We start from the raw sequence: 21,201 nt of genomic DNA on the forward strand, positions 1-21,201 counted from the left end.
CGTCAATGGGAACTTAGACAGCAAACAGTAAAAAAAGCATTTTTCTTTCCCAGTGGTGGGGGAGTCCAGAACTAGGGGTCATAGTTTGAGGGTAAGGGATAAACCTTTTTGGACTGAGGTGAGGAGAAATTTCCTCACCCAGACAGTGGTGAACGTATGGAATTCACCAACGTAGAATGTAGTTGAGGACAAAACATTGTCTGATTTCAAGAAGAAACTAGTTACAGCTCTTGGGGCTAAAGAGATAAGGGATTATGGGGAGAAAAGGGGTTCAGGATATTGAATTTGATGATCATAGAGCCATAGAATCACAGAATCCCTACAGTGCAGTAGGGATTTTGGCCCATCAAGCCTGCAATGACAACAATCCCACCCAGGTCTTAATCCCTGTGACCCCACATGTTTACCCTAGTCACCCTGACATTAAGAGGAAAATTATCACGGCCAATCCACCTAACCTGCACATTTTTGGACTATGAGAGGAAACCGGACCACCTGGAGGAAACCCATGCAGACACGGGGAGAACGTGTAAATTCCACACAGATAGACACCCGAGGCCAGAATTAAACCTGGGTTGCTGGCATTGTGAGGCAGCAGTGCTAAGCACGGTGCTACTGTGCCGCCCACAGCTGTGATCAGCTATGATCATAATGAACGGTGGAGCAGGCTCGTATGTCCAAATGGCCAACTCCTACTTTTATTTTCGGTGTTTCTATGCTTCTTACAACCGTGAGGGAAGTCTCCGGCCCTGGACTCCCCAACACGTATCACATCCATCTTCTTTCTTTACCCAAAACCCTCTCAACCCCAATTCTGACCAATGTGCCTTCCTATGACAATGTCCAGCTTCACTCACTGGCCAGCTGCTGCTCCCTGCTCATTTTGGATGGGGAACTGACTGCTGGAAGGCACATGAGGCTAGGCAAGACCATTCAACCTGCATGGGTGTTTTAACACCTGAGCTGTCCTTTGAGCCCCACCTCAGCCCTCCAAAAAAAGTCTTCTCCCTGAATTCTTTAGAGATTGTTATATAATCAATTTATATATTTTTATTCATTCATGGGATGTGGGTGTCATTGGCTGGGCTAACAATTACTGCCCATCCCTAATTGCCCTTGAAACTTATTGGCTTGGTAGGCCATTTCAGAGGACATATCAATATTCAACAACATTGCTGTGAGTCTGGAGTCACATGTAGGCCAGACCAGGCAAGGATGGCAGATTTCCTTCCCTAAAGGACATTAATGAACCAAATGGAGTTTCACAACAATCAACAATGGGGCCATGCTTATCATTAGACTTTTAATTACAGATTTTTCTTGAATTTATATTTCACCATCTGCCGTGGTAGGATTCGAACCCAGGTCCCCAGAACATTACCCTGTGTCTCTGAAGTACTAATCCAGCAACAATGCTACTACACTATCTCCCCTGAATTATGAATGAGTCATCAGATTCAGGAGGCACATCTTCTGTAGAGTGAAGGGATATCTCATGGCCCAGGTGAGTAAGATTACTTTTCAGTTTACTAAAAGTGTTATAAGTGATGAAACCATTGAGATTCCTGGACTGGCATGATCAATATTCATACCTATGTACATATGAACATACACACAAATGAGGAAGTGGAGTTGGCCATGTAGTTCCTCGAGCCTGCTCCGCCATTCATGTAGATCATGGCTGATCTGATTGTCTTTTGAGGAACAGAGTTCCAAAAACTCACAACCCTCTGAAACAAAAAAAACACTCTTCATCTCTGTGATGGTAGTGTATCTTTAAGAGGTGTTTTAAATCATGGTTACAGCCTTGGCTGGTGTTATTATTGTAAGGAGGAAATAAAATCTATGGACAGGTCAGGTAACTGAGGTTTTTCAGCTTTTAGTTTCATTTTGGCTGCAGTGTTAGGAGCAAGCTGGAAAATAAGTCTTTTTCTCTCTCTGTTTTGCTTTGAAATTTTTACCAGTTAGTTGCAAGAAAGGCTTGTTGCTGTGCTGCAGTAAAGAATCTGTGCTTTGGTGTTTTGGGAAGCTGATCTGATGACAAACTGCTCTGAGTTTTCAAGATCATTTGAAATTAACATTCAGCCCAGGGAGCTGAATTCTTGTATTGTGTGAGCTTTAGCCTGTGCAGTGATAAATCTATTTAAAGGGTTTTGTCTGTTGGATATTGGTTTTGATTGGAACATCTGATATATATTGGTGAAGGATTACGCATAAAGTGGTTATTTTGTTTTATCTTTTAGTTAATAAGAGTTATAGCTAATTTTTGTTCCCTATATGTTAACTATGTTCTCAAATAAACTTTGTTTGATAAAAGCTCCTTAGTGGGTTTTTTGAATCATACCTGAAGTGAAACATCTCATGCTTATCCTAGCCAAATTCAAGATGTAAAACTGATAATTCAGGCAGGCTTCAGAAAACACACTGGAGTTTCTGACTTGAACCATAACATCTCTGTCATAAATGTGCAAGCCCTTGTTTTTAAATAATGACCCCTAGTACTACTTCTCCCAGAAGAGGAAACTTCAATTCCACATTCGCCATTTCAAGGTCCCTCAGGATGTTATAAGATTTTGATCAAGTTGCCTTTTACTCTTCCAAGTTCCAGTGGATACAAATCTAATCTGTCCACTCTTTCCTCAGAAGATAAGCCACTCATTCCTGGTATTACCCACTACTTTGGCACAGTTTTAATACTCAAGTACCCTGGCAAAGCATTTCAACACAACAGGAGTATCACAGCTATTTCCATTAAATAATAAAAATGGAAAGCAAGCACAGATACTGCCACCTTGAAACAAGGGCAACACAGAATGAATATAATGGGTATATTATTCTTGTTTGTTGCACATATGATCAATGATTTAACAAGCGGCAATCACTACCATTTAAGGAGTTAAACCGTCAAAATTTATTGCAATGCATATTTAGTGCTTTTGAAATATGAAAAATACATAACTTTTGAATAGATTTTAAAAAGGTATTATTATTTCATGGTAATAAGTTGACATCTTCACTGATGTGATTTATAGCCACGTATCAAATTCCATGATATGTAGCTTCATCTCATAAGAAGCTAGTGGCTAATGGAATAATAAAGAAACATAAAACTCTGCTTCTGCTGATGTGCTTTGGTGAACAGTACATACAAATGAACATTAGAATGGATCTATATCAGCTATATGTCTGGAGAGCCTGCTTGTTGACAGGTTTATGCTTGTCTTCCTCTGGTGCACGACAGTTCAACAACTAAATCCTGCAACTGGCTCATTTGACTTTAACTAGGTGACCTCTAATATTCAGTTGTCTCTGGATCTGGATTGGATAAGCATTTGTTAACCCTTTGCATCACAATTCACATTGACACCTGAGGGTCAACATTGATTCAGAGGCAAGAGTTAATGGGATGGGCAGTGGGGGATTTGCAGGTCAAAGTGGCCATAGCCAGTGTAAAATGTGTATTGAGTGTCATTGAGAATATTTAGGATGACATCTTCTGGCCATATGCTCCTTCTAACCTCTTGCCTCACCCTCATTCTGCTATCAGCATGACATGCAAACTGCTGATGGTATGAGCATGGTGTGAGAATGAATTTGCTTCATACCCAACCCAACCTTCTTTCCATCAACCCCAACATTTCCCTTCTGATTTTCTGATTCAGGCATTCAAGAACTGCTGTCTTTCCTGCCACTAGTGCCCCAGGATGAGGATAAAGAGCAACAGCAAAGCATTAATGAAGGGATACCATTACTTGAGGCCATCTGGAGAAACAGATGACTATCCATCTGGCAACTGTATTGATACAATTGCCAGATGGCCTCATTATAAATGTTTGGCTGAGTTCCCAGTCTCACTAATGGATCAGCTCAGCTGGGGTCTCTTTACACAGCCTGAAGTGAAATGTTACCTTTAATTGATTGACATCTTTATGAGGTTAAAATAGTTATTTTTCTTTTGCTCTTTTTCAACATTTGTATGTTTAACAAGATTAAGAAGTTAAAAGTGGGATAAAGCTTGTTAATGAAATCATGCATGACAATGTCTGATTGATACTTTTATAAGGTTGTAATAACAACAGCTTTGTTCAGAACAGATTTCGAAATTGATTTTTTTTTTCATGATCTTTTCAAGATTGCTGCTGTTACTGTATGTTTCATTGGCTCAGTAATAGTGCATGCATGGAGGATGTGGGGGGGATATGAAGGGGCATGGGAGGTATAAGAGGCATGGAGGGGCCATTGGAAAGAGCATTGTGGCATTGTAAGCATATGAGGCATTGGAAGTGAGTTGGGATGAGAAGATATGTGGTTTAAAGTTTAAAAGACCTAATATCCTGAAATACAGCCTGATCAAAGTCTCAGAGAACCAAGGTGCACCTTCTAACTAGTCTACATTGGTGCTTGCATGCTTCTGTGGCAAACCTCTTGGGAGGTTAGAGGCTCTGACTTAATTGGGCCCTTTCCTTCCCGTACTGAAAATAAAGCATACAGAAGACATTTCCATGGAGACAGGTCTACCAAGTCAAGAAATTTCTTGAATCAAGTGGAAACCTAACCCGCACCATCATGGTGTCTCCTAGAGATTCTTTTTTCATAGAATTATAGAATCATACAGTGCAGAACAGGTCCTTCGGCCCATTGAGTCTGTACCGGCACATTAGAAACACTTGTAGTCCCACCTAATCCCATCTGCTGGCACTTGGCCCATAGCCCTAAATATTACGGTGTGCAAAGTTCTCATCCAAATACTTTTTAAAGGATGTGAGGCACCCCGTCTCTACCACCCTCACAGGCAGCATTCCAGACTGTCATCACCGTCTGGGTAAAAACATTTTTCCTTTCATTCCCTCCGAAACCTCCTGCCCCTCACCTTGAAACTATGTCCCCTCGTCTTATGATCTTATGGTGACTGAACCTTCAACTAAGGGGAGCAGTTGCTCCTTATCCACTCTGTCCACGTTTCTCACACAATCTTGTATACCCGATCAGGTTGCCCCTCCGTCTTCTCTGCTTCAGTAAAAACAACCCAAATTGATCCAACCTCTATAACTTAACTGTCCCATCCCAGACAGCATCCTGGTAAATCACCTCTGCACCCGCTCCAGTGCATTCACATCCTTCCGATAATGTGGCAACCAGAATCACACACAGTACTCTAGCTGTGGCCTCACCAAAGTTCCACACAAGGCTCGAAGGGCTAGATGGCCTACTCCTGCTCCTATTTCTTATGTTCTTATGTTCTTATAATCATCAAAGGTTTACCGTCATTGAGTGCTAACCTACTTATGAATTACATTCCCAGAGATTTGTGAAAATACATGCAAAGGCATTCCATAATGATGGGATTTTTTTAGTTATCTTATGCTACTGGTTGTGCATTACTGTGATGAGTTTCTGATCCCAAAAATGTAACTGTGAAATGAAGCCAATGAAAGACCATGGCTTCCTTACAGCGAGAGAGCGATGGAGTGAGAAAGGGAGATGAATTGTGTTTCATTCGCTTCTTGCATAAGGATGTCTTGTGGTTGAGCAGGTAGCACTCCGGCTCAGAGTTAGAGCTCCAGATTGAAGTTGTACTTGCACCCCCACTCCCTCGAGGAATATTGGCTGGAAGCCGATTCATTCCATGGAAGCCCACCTCACACCTATAACACACTGCGAGTGAACAAAATTAGTGGAGAGTGGGACTTCCACCACTCACTGATGCGGAGATCCCACGCTTAGGCACTGCGGGCCAGTCCAATTGATGGTGGGTGGTGGTGTGGGGGGGTGGCTGGTGGAGAGCAAGTGGGGAGGAGGAAAAGTGGGGTACTATCTTAGGTGGGGGGGGCTCTCCTAATGCTAAAATGGACCACCCCACTTCTTTCCCACCTTTTTAAAAGTGTGTTTTAAACAATAGCCTGCCCACTCCCAGCTCATGCCATCCATATTATGATGTGAGCAGTATGTTATTAAGGTCAATTAGCTTCTTGAAAAGCCAACTGATCTTTAATTCTTTATCTACGCATGCCTATTTTGACATCCTCCAAACCACCCCCTGTTATGGGGGTGAACTTGTGGGGCGAGGATGGACGGGAGTCTTACTATGGTGAGCTGGGCAAATGCCCTATTTTGGGTGTAATTAAGGACCCCCGCACCCTGGTCATTCTCTCTTTTATCTTCTTCCGTTGGGAAAAAGATACAAAAGTCTGAGGTCACATACCAACTGACTCAGGAACAGCTTCTTCCCTTCTGCCATCAGACTTTTGAATGGACTTACCTTGTATTTAGCTAATCTTTCTCTACATCTTAGCTATGACTGTAACAATAGATTCTGCATTCTCTCATTTCTTTCTCTATGAATGGTATGCTTTGCGCAAGAAACAGTGCTTTTCACAGTATACTAATACACGTGACAATAATAAATCAAATCTTCCCCATCCCTCCCTCACTGAAAATATGCCTGGCAGATACACATAAAATCCATCCCAAAGAGGTAATGGTAAATGGCTGGGAGTAAGCGACCTTTCTAGTCTACAATTCCATGTAACATAGGAAGCACAGAAATGACAACAAATGTTAAAGAATGAAAATAATTCGAAATCAGTAAAATGTTTCAAATTTTTAATTTTTTTATTCCCTGCTATCCGCAATGCACATTCTCTGTATTTAATGTTCTTAAATCTCATTAGTATCACATTATCTATTTTTTTCTTTTTCTTCTCAGGCGTTCTCTTTAAATATAGCTGGAGTCTGGTACTGCAAACTGCAAGCACATTACTGCACTGGTCTCCAATTTATAACATCAGTTTTCACCAGCTTTCTGCAGGTCAGGAAACAGAATCCAGAACATCTTCAGTTCCTCAACCCACAGTTACAAAGGCAAGTATCGTATAATTTGATTTCATTGTAAATGCTGCCTCTTGAATGTTTGACCCCACTAGTTCCGACTGCTAAGCAAGCTAGATGAAACCAATCTATTTTTTGTGGAACTGAGTTCACAATACGGTAATTTTATTGACAATCAAGAAAGCATTCTTTCCACCTTGCTATCTGTATCAAAATGATTTGTTATAGTCTCCTTATTACTCTCACAGTTCCTTCTTCAAACATAAGAGGGTGATTAAAAGAAGTTAAAATTTCAGCTAAATGTTTTCATGGAATTTATATGGAAACTGGGGAGTACGTTCACTGGAGGGCATTTGATGCATGCAATTATTTACAAATTAATATTAAAAGGAAATCAGAGCAATATGAGAAGGCAGGTTTATGGATTAACGCCACACTAATTGTCTACAAAACTTCTTATTTCAGTATTTAAATACTCTGAAAGGACTTTGAACTCTTCATACCGGATGTAAAATTCCAAAACTAAAATGGTTGCATATTGTTTTATGAATTATGCCAACTGAAAGATGCTGAATACTTTTGACATCCTTTTGTTTGACTTTTGCAGATGTATGATATTAGCACTCCATCTTTAAGGTAATATTATGAATAATAAGAAAGAGCTATCCTTATCTTAAGTTAGTAAATTCTCCAGCTACTGTGAATGACAAACATTTAGACAGTGGTAATCACAGGGGATATATGAGCATGTGCACAGAAATTGCTCTGCTGCTAATACTATAGGCACTGTGATGTGATATTGTCTTGTACTTGATGTTGTCCTGTTTTACCTGGAGAAAAAAACCATTTTACAAAAGAAGACAGCAGCCAATGTACACTGGATCAGAGGAGAGAAGTGAAACCAGGTAGGAACAGAAAGTTTTTTTTCATTCATGAGACATGGGTGTCGCTGGCTGGTTAGCATTTATTGCCAATCCCTAGTTGCCCTTAAGAAGGTGGTGATGAGCTGCTTTTATGAAACATTGCAGTTCACGTGTTGTGGGTTGACCCTCAATGCCATGAGGGAGGGAGTTCGGGGATCTTGACTCAGTAACTGTGAAGGGACAGCAACGTATTTCCAAGTCAGGATGGTGAGTAATTTGGAGGGGAACTGGCAGGTGATGGTGTTCTCATGTATCTGTTGCGCTTGTCCTTCCAGATGGAAGTGGTCGTGTGTTTGGAAGATGTGAAATGGCCATCCAGAGGTTTATCGTCACATGCATTCAATAGGACAGTTGAATGTAGATATGTTGAGAAAGAGTGGGAAGATGAAATTGACTGAGAATGATGGTCAGGGCATGGTCTGGCAGGGGACAAAAACAAAGAGGGAATTAGTTTAAACTCAGAGCATGAACATTCAGGAGAGATTTTGGTAAGCACTACTTCACACAAAGTGTAATGGAAATCTGAAATTCTTTTTCACAAAAGGCTGTTGATGCTAAGTCAATTGAACATTTGTAAACTAAGACTGCTAGATATTTGTTAGCGAAGAGTATTAAGGAATATGGAACCTAAGCATTTCTAAACCTAAGAATTGCAACACAAATCAGTCATGATCTAACTGAATGATGGAATAGACTCTAGAGGTTGAAGAGTTTACTCCTGGTGCCATGTCCCTCCCTATGTTGTGATATGATATGCATGCATCTTTGAGGGTGCATAACTTAATGTGGCTTGATGTGGAGATGCCGGCATTGGACTGGGGTGGGCACACTAAGAAGTCTCACAACACCAGGTTAAAGTCCAATAAGTTTATTTGAAATCACAAGCTTTCGGAGTGCTGCCCCTTCATCAGGTGAGCGGACACCTGCTCAGGATGAAGGAGGTGCTCCTGCACCACAGGAGACCCAAAGCAAACGGGGCCCTCCAGACTTCGGGCTTCCAGAGGATACCTGCCAAGGTTATCTCAGGCAACAGGTCACAGCTGTCATTAAGCTGCTGTCACCATAACAGCGAATGTTGGAGATGCACCTAGACATTGTTACACAGACCATGAGAATAATTTTGACTTTTAAGGCCTCAGGGCTATTTGACGGAATAATCAAACAGTTAGTTCAATCTGAGAGTGGAAGAGTGGAAAGGAATTTGAGGTGGAATTTCACAGCTTCATAAGAGATTCTTTCCCCATCTTTCCATTAGCCCAGGATTGACTTAACAGCACTTATTCCCCACACCCCTTCAGTTTGACTTTGAAACCCCGTTAATTTCATTTATGTACAGCTAATGTTAATTAAATAAACATGAAGTGAGTGCACTTTCCATAATTGTTATGAATGAGCTCCACAAAACTGGATTCCAAACAGTAAGTGACGTAAAACATGGTTGATTGATACTTAAGAATGTGGCGCAATAATATTGGAACACAGATCTGAGTAACTGCAGTAGTGGAATTCCAAACTTCTGGAATTTCTCCCCTCCACAGTCTCCAAATTGGGTGGCACAGTGGTTAGCACTGCTGCATCACAGCGCCATGGACACGGATTCGATTTCTGGCTCAGACACTGTCTGTATGCAGTTTGCACGTTCTCTCCGTGTCTGCATGGGTTTCCTCTGGGTGCTCTGGTTTCCTCCCATAGTCCAAAAGATATGCGGTTAGGTGCATTGGCCATGCTAAATTTTCCCGCAGTGTGCCCAAACAGGCGCTGAAGTGTGGTAACTAGAGATTTACACAGCAGCTTCATTGCAGTGTTAATGTAAGCCTACTTGCGACACTAATAAATTTTAAAAAAAGACCAACAAAGAAACTAAAGTCTAGCAACAAAAGCCTAGCAATACGACCTGATTTTCTCTTAGCATCATAGAGTCATAGAGGTTTACAGCATGGAAACAGACCCTTTGGCCAACTTGTCCATGCTGCCCCTTTTTTTTAGCCCCTAAGTTAGTTCCAATTGCCTGCATTTGGTCTATATCCCTCTATACCATCTTACCCATGTAACTGTCTAAATGCTTTTGAGAAGACAAAATTGTACCCGCCTCTACTGCTACCTCTGGCAGCTTGTTCCAGGCACTCACCACCTTCTGTGTGAAAAAATTGCCCCTCTGGACACTTTTGTATCTCTCCCCTCTCACCTTAAACCTATGCCCTCTAGTTTTAGGCTCCCCTACCTTTTGGAAAAGATATTGACTATCTAGCTGATCTATGCCTCTCATTATTTTATAGACCTCTATAAGATCACCCCGAATGCTCCAGAGAAACAAATTCTAAAGAATCCAGCCTCTCCTTATAACTCAATCAAGTCCTAGTAGCATCTTAGTAAATCTTTTCTGCACTCTTTCTAGTTTAATAATATCCTTTCTATGATAGGGTGACCAGAACTATACATAGTATTCCAAGTGTGGCCTTATACAACTTCAATAAGATGACCCAACTCCTGTATTCAATGTTCTGAGCAATGAAACCAAGCATGCTGAATGCCTTCTTCACTAGTTGTCCATTGTGACTCCACTTTCAATGAGCTATGAATCTGTAAGTTTCTCCAACGCCCTGGTTCAATCTACCAAAATGCATCACCTTGCATTTATCTAAATGAAACTCCATTTGCCATTTGTCAGCCCACTGGCCCAGTTGGTCAAAATTCCACTGCAATCCCAGATAACCTTCTTCACTGTCCACTATTCCACCAATCTTGGCGTCCTCTGCAAACTTACTAACCATGCCTCCTAAATTCTCATCCAGATAATTAATATAAATGACATAACAGTAGACCCAGCCCTGATTCCTGACTGCTGATCACAGGCCTCAGTCTCTACAACAACCCTCTGTCATCTGACATCAAGCCAATTTTGTATCCATTTAGCTATCTCACCCTGGATCCTGTGAGATTTAAACTTATGCAACAACCTTCCATGTGGTCCCTTATCAAAGGCTTTGCTAAAGTCCATGTAGATGACATCAACTGCACTGCCCTCATCTACCTTCTTGGTTACGCCTTCAAAAAACTCAATCAAATTTGTGAGACATGATTTTTCACTCACAAAGCCATGCTGACTGTCCCTAATCAGTCCTTGCATCTTTAAATGCTTGTAGATCTTGTCTCTCAAAATACCTTCTGACAACTTACCCGCCACAGATGTGAGGCTCACTGGCCTGTAGTCCCCAGGCTTTTCCCTGTAGCCCTTCTTAAACAAAGGCAAAACATTTGCTACTCTCCAACTTTCAGGCACCTCACCTGTGACTACTGATGATTTAGATATGAACCATAGTTCATTGTCATACCATTGCCATAGTTACATCTGTACATCTGTAATTTAAGGAAAGTAACCCATCGGGATCACTGCATGGAATTAGCATATGGTTATAAGAATAGAAAAATGGCTCAAAGCCAGGGATGATTGTTGGTATTCCTGATTATCATGTATACAGGAATCAGAGAGAAGACAGAAGTAAATTGCAAATTTAATAGGGGAAGCAGATGTTACTAGAAACCTTTAGCAAGTAATGTTAAATTGAACCTTTAAAACATTTCATGAATATCAATTGTAAATTGTTAGTTAACTGATAATGTGAAGGCTATACTAATAGAAAAGTGGTAATTGTGGACAGGATGAAAATAAATAGAGAAGATGTACTAAAAAAAAAATTACTCATAGTCAGTAAATAGCCTGATCCAAATTAAGTTTAAGGTTTATTTATTAGTTGATTATAGTATATAGATTTATTTATTTATTAGTCACGAGTAAGGCTCGCATTAACACTGCAATGAAGTTACCGTGAAATTTCCCTAGTCACCACGTTTCAGCACCTGTTAAGGTCAATGCACCTAACTGGCACGTTTTTCAGACTGTGGGAGCAAACCGGAGCTCTCGGAGGAAATCCATTCAGACGCGGAAAGAATGTACAAACTCCACACAGACAGTGACTCAAACCGGGAATCAAACCCAGGTCCTTGGCGCTGTGAGGCGGGGGGGAGTAGGGGAGGTGGCGGTGGGCACAGTGTGGCAGTATTGATTAAGGATGGTGTAACAATTCTAATCACAAAGAATATACACATGGTTCTTAGACTTGATCTATTGGCTTGAATTGAGGAACAGAAGGTGAACAGCTACATTTTTGGGAGTGTTTTATCAAGCTCCAAATAGTGAGAAGGAGGCAGAATTAGCAATTTTGACAGCAATTTCAACATGGTAACATGCCTACACACTGGGATGGCACAGTGGTTAGAACTGCTGCCTCACAGCGCCAAGTACCCGGGTTTGATTCCCGGTTTGAGTCACTGTCTGTGTGGAGTTTGTACATTCTTTCCGTGTCTGAATGGATTTCCTCCGGGTGCTCCGGTTTCCTCCCACAGTCTGAAAAACGTGCCAGTTAAGTGCATTGACCCTAACAGGTGCCGAAACGTGGTGACTAGGGAAATTTCACAGTAACTTCATTGCAGTGTTAATGCAAGCCTTACTCGTGACTAATAAATGAATAAATCTCTATACTATAATAAACTAATAAATAAACTTTAAACTTAATTTGGATCAGGTTATTTACTGACTATGAGTAATATTATTTTTAGTACATCTCTATTTATTTTCATCCTGTCCACAATTACCACTTTTCTATTAGTATAGCCTTCACATTATCAGTTAACTAACATTTTACAACTGATATTCATGAAATGTTTTAAAGGTTCAATTTAACATTACTTGCTAAAAGTTTCTAGTAACATCTGCTTCCCCTATTAACTTTGCAATTTGCTCCCATATATGCTATAATATTCCAGATTATTAAATTAATTTTTCTCCTAAAATTTGTCATCAGCCTAATTTGCTGTCTATTTTTACCTTTTGTCTCCATTGTCATCAACGTTGCATTAGATTTGGATCCCCTTCCCTTCCCCTTCAAAGGAATATGTCTAATTTGTACTTGAACACTATCTTGTCTAAATGCCTTCTGTTGCACTTTTCCTGCTTTACTTTTTTCAATGTATCTTAATGAAATTAGCTGTTCTCCCATTGAGCATTTTTACCTTTGAAGCTGTGTGGTGTCTTTCCATAATTACTCTGACTTGGATGATACTAAAACATAGAAAACATAAAAAAACTACAGCACAAACAGGCCCTTCGGCCCACAAGTTGTGCCGAACATATCCCTACCTACTAGGCTTACCTATAACCCTCCATCTTACTAAGTTCCATGTACTTATCCAAAAGTCTCTTTAAAGAGCCTATTGAATCCGCCTCTACCACCACTGCCAGCAGCCGATTCCATGTACCTACCACCCTCTAAGTGAAAAACTTACCCCTGACATCTCCCCTGTATCTACTCCCCAGCGCCTTAAAACTGTGTCCTCTTGTGGCAACCATTTCAGCCCAAATAGCCTCTGAGAATCCATTCGATCAATACCTCTCATCATCTTATACACCTCTATCAGGTCACACCTCATGCTTCATCTTTCCAAGAAGAAAAGACCGAGCTCTCTCAACCTATCCTCATAAGGCATGCCACCCAATCCAGGCAACATCCTTGTAAATCTCCTCTGCACCCTTTCTATGGCTTTCACATCCTTCCTGTAATGGGGTGACCAGAACTGCCACAGTGCTCCAAGTGGGGTCTGACCAGGGTCTTATACAGCTGCAGCATTATCTCCTAAACTCAATTCCTCGATCGAGGTCACTTTGCACTAAATGATCTTCTACTTCAGCCATTAAAAACACATCCAACACTGCTTTCATTGTTTTTGGAGCTCAATAACTTATGTGCACATATCAGAAATTCTTCTCTTTCCATGCCCTGAGCATTAGTTTTTCCCAGTCAATTAAAGTCTCCTGACATTGAGACTCTATTTTTAAGTTTAAGTTCAGTTTTCAGTGTTACTTTTAGCAAGTAATGTTAAATTGAACTTTAAAAACATTTCATAAACATCAATTGTAAATTGTTAGCTAATTGGTAATGTGAAGACTATACTAATAAAAGAGTGGGAATTGTGGACAGGATAAAAATAGAGAAGATGTACTAAAAAATAGTATTACTCATAGTCGGTAAATAACCTGATCCAAATTAAGATTAAAGTTTATTTACAGTTATTCACAAAATAGTGTAAGTAGGCGCAGTTCTGGTCGCCTCACTATAGGAAAGATGTAGAAGCTATTGAAAGGGTGCAGAGGAGATTTACAAGGATGTTGCCTGGACTGGGAGGCATGCCTTATGAAGTTAGGTTGAGGGAGCTGGGACTCTTTTCCCTGGAGAGACGAAGGTTGAGAGGCGACCTGATAGAAGTTTACAAAATGTTGAGAGGAATAGATAGGGTGGACTCTCAGAGGCTATTTCCCCGGTTTGAAATGGTCGCTACGAGAGGACACAGATTTAAGGTGCGGGGAGGGAGGTTCAGAAGTGATGTTAGGGGTAAGTTTTTCACTCAGAGGGTGGTGAGTGAATGGAATCGGCTGCCGTCAGTGGTGGTGGAGGCGAACTCGCTGGGGTCTTTTAAAAGACTTCTGGATGAGTATATGGGGTTTAATGAGATTGAGGGTTATAGATAGGTCTGTAGGTTGGTAGGTGATGTGGTCGGCGCAACTTGTGGGCCGAAGGGCCTGTTTGTGCTGTAGTGTTCTATGTTCTATGTTCTATGTTCTACATTAACACTGCAATGAAGTTACTGTCAAAATCCTCTATTCGCCACTCAGGTGCCTGTGCTGAGACACTGAGGGAGAATTTAGCATGGCCAATGCACCTAACCAGCATGTCTTTCAGACTGTGGGAGGAAACCGAGGAAGCTTATGCAGACACAAGGAGAACACGCAGACTCCTTACAGAAAGTGACCTAAGCCTGTTCCCTGGCACCGTGAGGCAGGAGTGCTAACTACTGTGCCGCTGTGCCACCCACTAAAATGATCTTAATTTAATAGATAAAAAATAGCAGAGGATTTGAATCATAATCTTTCAATTCTCATTAGGTACAGAATCTGGATAGGCTGAGCGAGTGGGCGAGGACCTGGCAGATGGAGTATAATGTTAGCAAGTGTGAAGTTATCCACTTTGGCAGAGATAATAGTAGGAGGGATTACTATTTAAAGGGCGAAAAGCTGCAGCATGCTACGGTGCAGAGGGACCTCGGGGTCCTTGTGCATGAGTCGCAAAACCCGGCCTGCAGGTGCAGCAGGTGATCAAGAAGGCGAATGGAATGCTGGCCTTTATAGCGAGGAGGATAGAATATAAAAGCAGGGAGGTCTTGCTGCAACTGTATAGGGCACTGGTGAGGCCGCAGCTGGAGTACTGTGTGCAGTTTTGATCGCCGCACTTGCGCAAGGATATTTTGGCCTTGGAGGGAATGCAGAGGAGGTTCACTAGGCTGATACCGGGGATGAGGGGGTTGGACTATGAAGAGAGGCTAAATAGACTGGGTCTGTACTCGTTGGAGTTTAGAAGGATGAGGGGGGATCTTATAGAGACGTATAAGATAATGAAAGGGATGGATAGGGTAGAGGTAGAGAGGTTCTTTCCGCTCAGAAAGAACAGCAGGACTAGAGGCCACAGCCTCAAGATAAGGGAGGGTGCAGTTTAGAACGGAGTTGAGGAAGAACTTCTTTACTCAAAGGGTGGTGAATCTGTGGAATTCTCTGCCCGTTGAAGTGGTGGAGGCTACCTCGCTAAATATATTTAAGTCACGGGTAGATAGGTTTTTGACAGACAAGGGAATTAAGGGTTATGGGGAAAAAGCGGGAAAGTGGAACTGATCCACTTCAGATCAGCCATGATCTTATTGAATGGTGGGGCAGGATCGAAGGGCTAGATGGCCTACTCCTGCTCCTATTTCTTATGTTCTTATGTTTTTAGTGTAGAAAAGCTGGAAAATTGTTATGTTGTATTGCAAGAAAGGGACAGTGCAAGACTGAAACACTACCTCTATAAATTCTATAAATAATTTTAAAGACAGATGGATATGTTATTGAGGAATGAAAGCTCAGAAACTTATGGGCAGAAGACAGAGGTCAGAGGTGTGGGACTGTACATGACTGCTCTTTCAAACAGTCATAGGCATGCTGGTCAAATGACCACCTTTTGTGCTGTGTGTTTTGATGCTTCGAGATAGTAAGCCATTTATCTAGAAATATCATTAAAAATAATTTATATGCTATAATTTCCGGATCTTGTGTCTGCCACAATATTGAGAGGATTAGGAATAGTAGCAGTAGCAGAATGGTGCTCATTAATGGAGCAGTTTGTAAAATTGAAAAGAATAATGAATTCCTGCTCTGAGGCATCTACAGTACTCTTGCTGCCAATCTTTCAGATGCATTATAGTTCGGGGCAATAGCTTTGATGTAACTTAAGTTCAGATTGAACTATTAAGCGCCACAGAAGGCCGAGATATAGAAGATAATTGTTGCTAAGGTGGAACACTCTCAACGTGTCCATCTTTTATCCTGATCTGTTACTGCAATAAAAAAGAGAGAAAAAAGAACATTTTATGATTTTTAAACATTTCCAGGGCTTGTTAAGAGTTTCTGAACCATGCTATGGATTTGTCTCATCATGAATCGAAAGCCTCATTGAACAGCTAGAAGAGCGTAAATGTGTCTGCGTGGGTTTCCTCCGGGTGCTCCAGTTTCCTCCCACAATCCAAAAATGTGCAGATTAGGTTGATTGGCCATGCTAAATTGCCCCTTAATGTCCAGGGATGTGTAAGTTAGAGGGATTAGCAGGTTGAGTGTGTGGGGTTGTGGGGATAGGGACCGGTGTGGGATTGTTATTGGTGCAGACTCAATGGGTTGAATGGCCTCCTTCTGCACTGTAGGATTCTGTGGTTTTAATGGAGGGAGATCATTGAGAATGATCGAAGGGAAAAAGGGAACAATTTAAAGCTGCCAGCCAATAGTGGAAAACTAAACTGCTCAAGGAAAGCAGCTGATGACAAGGAAATAATACATACTAAAAATAGCAGAAAGATCAAAGGTAACTGAAGAGAAAAAATTGTAATTGGAAAATAATTACTGGCATGCGTTTGCACATGTTCCTTTCATCCAGTTTTACAGAGCAGTCAAAATCATTTGTTTAAATTATAAAATAAAATGGGGTTTGAATAGGAAAAGACCTGAATGAAGCTATAAAGGACTGATCTATTTTCCTTCTCTGCTGTTTCAATCGCTCACTCAGCAGTACATTCCACAACCTTAAAATCCTCGGAGTAAAAAGTTTCTTCTGAGGAGTCAGTTTCAGTGGGCCTGTCTTGCTGGTCGAGGGGTCCGGGACATGAGCTGAGAGATATGGGCTGGAATCCTCCAGTCATTCATGTCAGCGGGATTCTCCGATTCCACTGGCAGCGTGCTCCGTCGACGGGTTTCCAACCGGCATGGGGTGACATCAACGGGAATTCCCATTGACCGCAGCAGGACCAGAGAATGCCGCCGCCAGCAAACAATGTTCCAGCTCCCGAGGGAGGGAAACATGCAGCTGGGAAGCCGGAGAATCTCACCCATGATTTGTGATGGCAACAGTGTCAGATTGTTGATTATCTCATCTGTGGGACATCTCTTCCAATTTTGGCACATTAGGGGGAGTCCAGAGCTAGGGGTCATAGAACAAAGAACAAAGAAAATTACAGCATAGGAACAGGCCCTTCAGCCCCGCAAACCTGCACCGACCATGCTGCTCAACTGAACTAAAACCCCAGTTTTAGTCCCCTAAAACTAGGGGACTAGATTTTAGTCCCCTAAGCTTAGGGGACCATATCCCTCTATTCCCATCTTATTCATGTATTTGTCAAGATGCTCCTTAAAAGTCACTATTGTATCTGCTTCCACTACCTCCCCTGGCAGTGAATTCTAGGCACCCATCATCCTGTATATGAAAAGAATTGCCTTGTATATCTCCTTTAAACCCCTCATACCTCAAACTAATGCGCCTGAGTAAATGACTCTTCAATCCTGGGAAAAAGCTTCAGACTATTCACTCTGTCTATGCCCCTCATAATCTCGTAGACTTCAATCGCCCCTCAACCTCCATCATTCCAAGTTTCTCCGACCTCTACGCATAGCTAATGTCCTCCATACTAGGCAACATCCTGGTAAATATTTTCTGTACCCTTTCCAAAGCCTCCACATCCTTCTGATAGTGTGGTGACCCAGAATTGAACACTACATTCCAAGTGTGGCCTAACTTAGTTAGGTAGTTTGTTAGATGGTTTGAGGATAAGAGGTAAACCTTTTAAAACCGAGGCGAGGAGAAATTTCTTCACCCAATGAGTGGTGAATGTGTGGAATTCACTATCACAGAAAGTAGTTGAGACCAAAAAGTTGTGTGATTTCAAGAAGAAATTAAATATAGCTCATGAGCCTAAAGGGATCAAGGGATATTGGGGGAAAGGGGGGCCCTTCAAATATTGAATTTGATGATCAGCCATGATCATAATGAATGGTCAAACAGGCTCAAAGAGCAGAATAGCTTATTGCTGCTTCCAGTTTCTATAAGAACATAAGAACATAAGAAATAGGAGCAGGAATGGCCTATGTTTCTGTATCAGGCTGCATAGTCAGTGCCTAGTTCAATACAAGGTGGTCTGTCTGGTTTTATTATTATTAGCTTGTCTAATGTCAGTTTGACACAACTGAATGGCTTAAGAATCATTGCTATGGGTCCAGACAACAATGGAAACTCTATTGCAAGGACCAGCACAAGTTGTAGTATACCTAATACCTCGCTAACTAGCAGAGGTACGAAAGAGCTTTCAACTGGAGTTTACCTCAAGGGGAACTTTAACAGCTTCCCCTGTAACAGAGCAGAAACTAATTCCTAAAGGGTGAAAAGATTAGAAAAGCAAAAGCAAATACCTGCTCCCCTCTTTATCAAACTCCCTCTGCTCACCAAAACTCTACAATCCGTTTAACGCTTGAAGTGTCCAATGTCAACTTTAAATCTTTTAGGGAACGTCCAGGGTGGCACAGTGGCACAGTGGTTAGCACTGTGCCTCATGCCACTAATGACTCGGGTTCAATTCCCGGCTTGGGTTACTGTCTCTGTGGAGTTTGCAAATTCTCCCCATGTCTGCGTGTGTTTTCTCCAGGTGCTCCAGTTTCCTCCCACAGTCCAAAGATGTGCAAGTTAGGTGGATTGGCCATGTCAATTTGTCCCATAGTGTCAGAGGTCTGGCTAGGATAAATGTGTGGGGTTATGGACATAGGGCTTGGGTGGGATTATGATCAGTGTAGACTCGATGGGCTGAATGACCTCCTTCTGCACTGTAGGATTTTATGACTCCAGGTCAGTTTAGATACTCATTCTGTACAACCGCAGTATAACGTCATAATGCTCAATCTCAGAAAGTCATTTCCTTAATGCTTCACTGGTCAACAGGAATTATTCAGGTTCTTTGAAGCAAGAGTGCTGATTATGTGCTAAGTAGTGCCAAATGGAATCTATGGTGAATTCTGTTTGGTGGATTTGTGCCAGCTCTAGTATTTGATTCAAAGTGCTGGAATGTTTGGCAAGGATAGGAAATTTCCATTCCATTAGGCTGGACTCAATTCAAATCTAGATTCAGAGTTCACATGGGAACAGTCCAGATGCAGAGCAAGAAGGCATTTGGCTCATATTAGCCCCAGGATCCAAGAAGACTCTACATTCCACCCAATACAATATCCAACTGATTCGTAAGGAATTCCGGAGTTTTTAGTCTCTACAGTTCAACCCACAAGTCCATTCCAAATACTTCTTCATTCTTTGGTGTTGCAATTAATTCAGCCAATCTGGCATTATTGGGACAACAAGGGTTTCAACTTGGGGGGGTGCGACAATATACTTATCATGCTTTTAATGCTTGAGTATGGTTATTTTGCAACAGACCACTGGGCACTGGCAGTACATAAGAACATAAGAACAGTACCCCCTTTACGAGGTAAATCAGAATCTTAGTGGCTTAATTAAAAGCTCAATTTCAACTGAAAGGGACAGATGGGCAGAGATGTGTCAGACATGTTATGCCCATCTGCACTGGCATTGAAGACTCAGGCTGTGGGATGTTTCTCCCTGATCACTCAGAAAATGGCTGCAAAAATATGTTAGACTGGATGGAGTGTTCTGCTAGTCTCCGCAATGTTACAAAGGTCACTACTGGCAAACTGAGGCCCTATCAGCTCATTCCTACAGTGCAGAAGGAGGCCTTTTGGCCCTTCAGTCTGCATTGACAACAATCCTACCCAGGCCCTACCCCCATCATCCCACATATTTACCCCATTAACCTACACATCCCAGACACCAATGCACCTAACCTGCACATCTTTGGACTGTGGGAAGAAACCACAGCACCCAGAAAATGTGCAAACTTCACACAGACAGTGACCCAAGCTGGGAATCGAACCCAGGCCGCTGGAGCTGTGAGGCATCAGTGCTAACCATTGTGCTACTCTGCTGCTCAGTTGACTGGATGGCTAGAGCCTGATGCAGAATAATCTCAACAGCATGGTTTTGATTGCGTAGCAGTTGAGGAAGCATTTGGAGCTGCATTTTTGCTCTGCCTTTGAGATTGAAAGACAATGGCAAACTAACACTGACAAAAAAACCTGCCAAGACAATGGCTCAGGATGAAGCATCAGCAGGCAATAAGCTAAGGATCTGTCTTTGGGCTAAGGACATACGATGATGACAATAGGTAAAGCAGAACCACCCCCCATTCTCCCCCACCCCACAACAACCCGAGATATTTTACCTGCAGCTGTGCCCTTAACTCACGAACTGCTGCTCCCGAGTCGTAAATTTGCAATAGACCCTTTACCACTAAGACAAGTGGAAAGCTGACACATTCTGCTGATTGGCCTTCCAAAAGTTCAAAACAAGAGAACGTCGAAAGAAGAATTATTTTCTTTCGACTAAAATCTTTGGAAGCGATCTTACTGAAAAGATTCTAAGTGCTAAATGAGTGTGAAAATGGGAGAGTTTCAGTGAGGCCACAAATGAAATCTCATGCCTCTTAGCACAAACATTGATGCTCAATCGGGCTTCTGCCAGTAGCGGAAAGGAGTGGAGTTTAAGCTGGGCAGAAAGCTGGTTGCTTACACTAGAAAGCGCAATTGCATATGCCTCTCAACACCCCATCCCGGGAATCAACCAGGCCGGGGGTGGGGTCGATCGACCAAGCTGAGGAAAATGATGACCAACCGGGCCACAGGGGCAATCAACCGGGTGGGGGGAACCAACAGGATGAGCCACTAAGATTGTTCCTTTTCTTCTTTTTACTTTTTCAAACCAGAACCTAATGGCATGGTTTGGAGTTTGCTCTGGGTGTTTCCTCCTTACATCCTTCAGCACCTTCAACGCTTCTAAATGCTCATCCCATTCTAGGTCTAAAATAAAGCTTATTAAAACTTTCTCCAACCTTTCTTCAAAACAGAAATAGCGGTACAGTGATAATGTCA

The sequence above is a fragment of the Carcharhinus amblyrhynchos genome, chromosome 1 (assembly GCF_965287045.1).
Source record: "Carcharhinus amblyrhynchos chromosome 1, sCarAmb.v2.hapA, whole genome shotgun sequence".
NCBI classification, from domain to species: domain Eukaryota; kingdom Metazoa; phylum Chordata; class Chondrichthyes; order Carcharhiniformes; family Carcharhinidae; genus Carcharhinus; species Carcharhinus amblyrhynchos.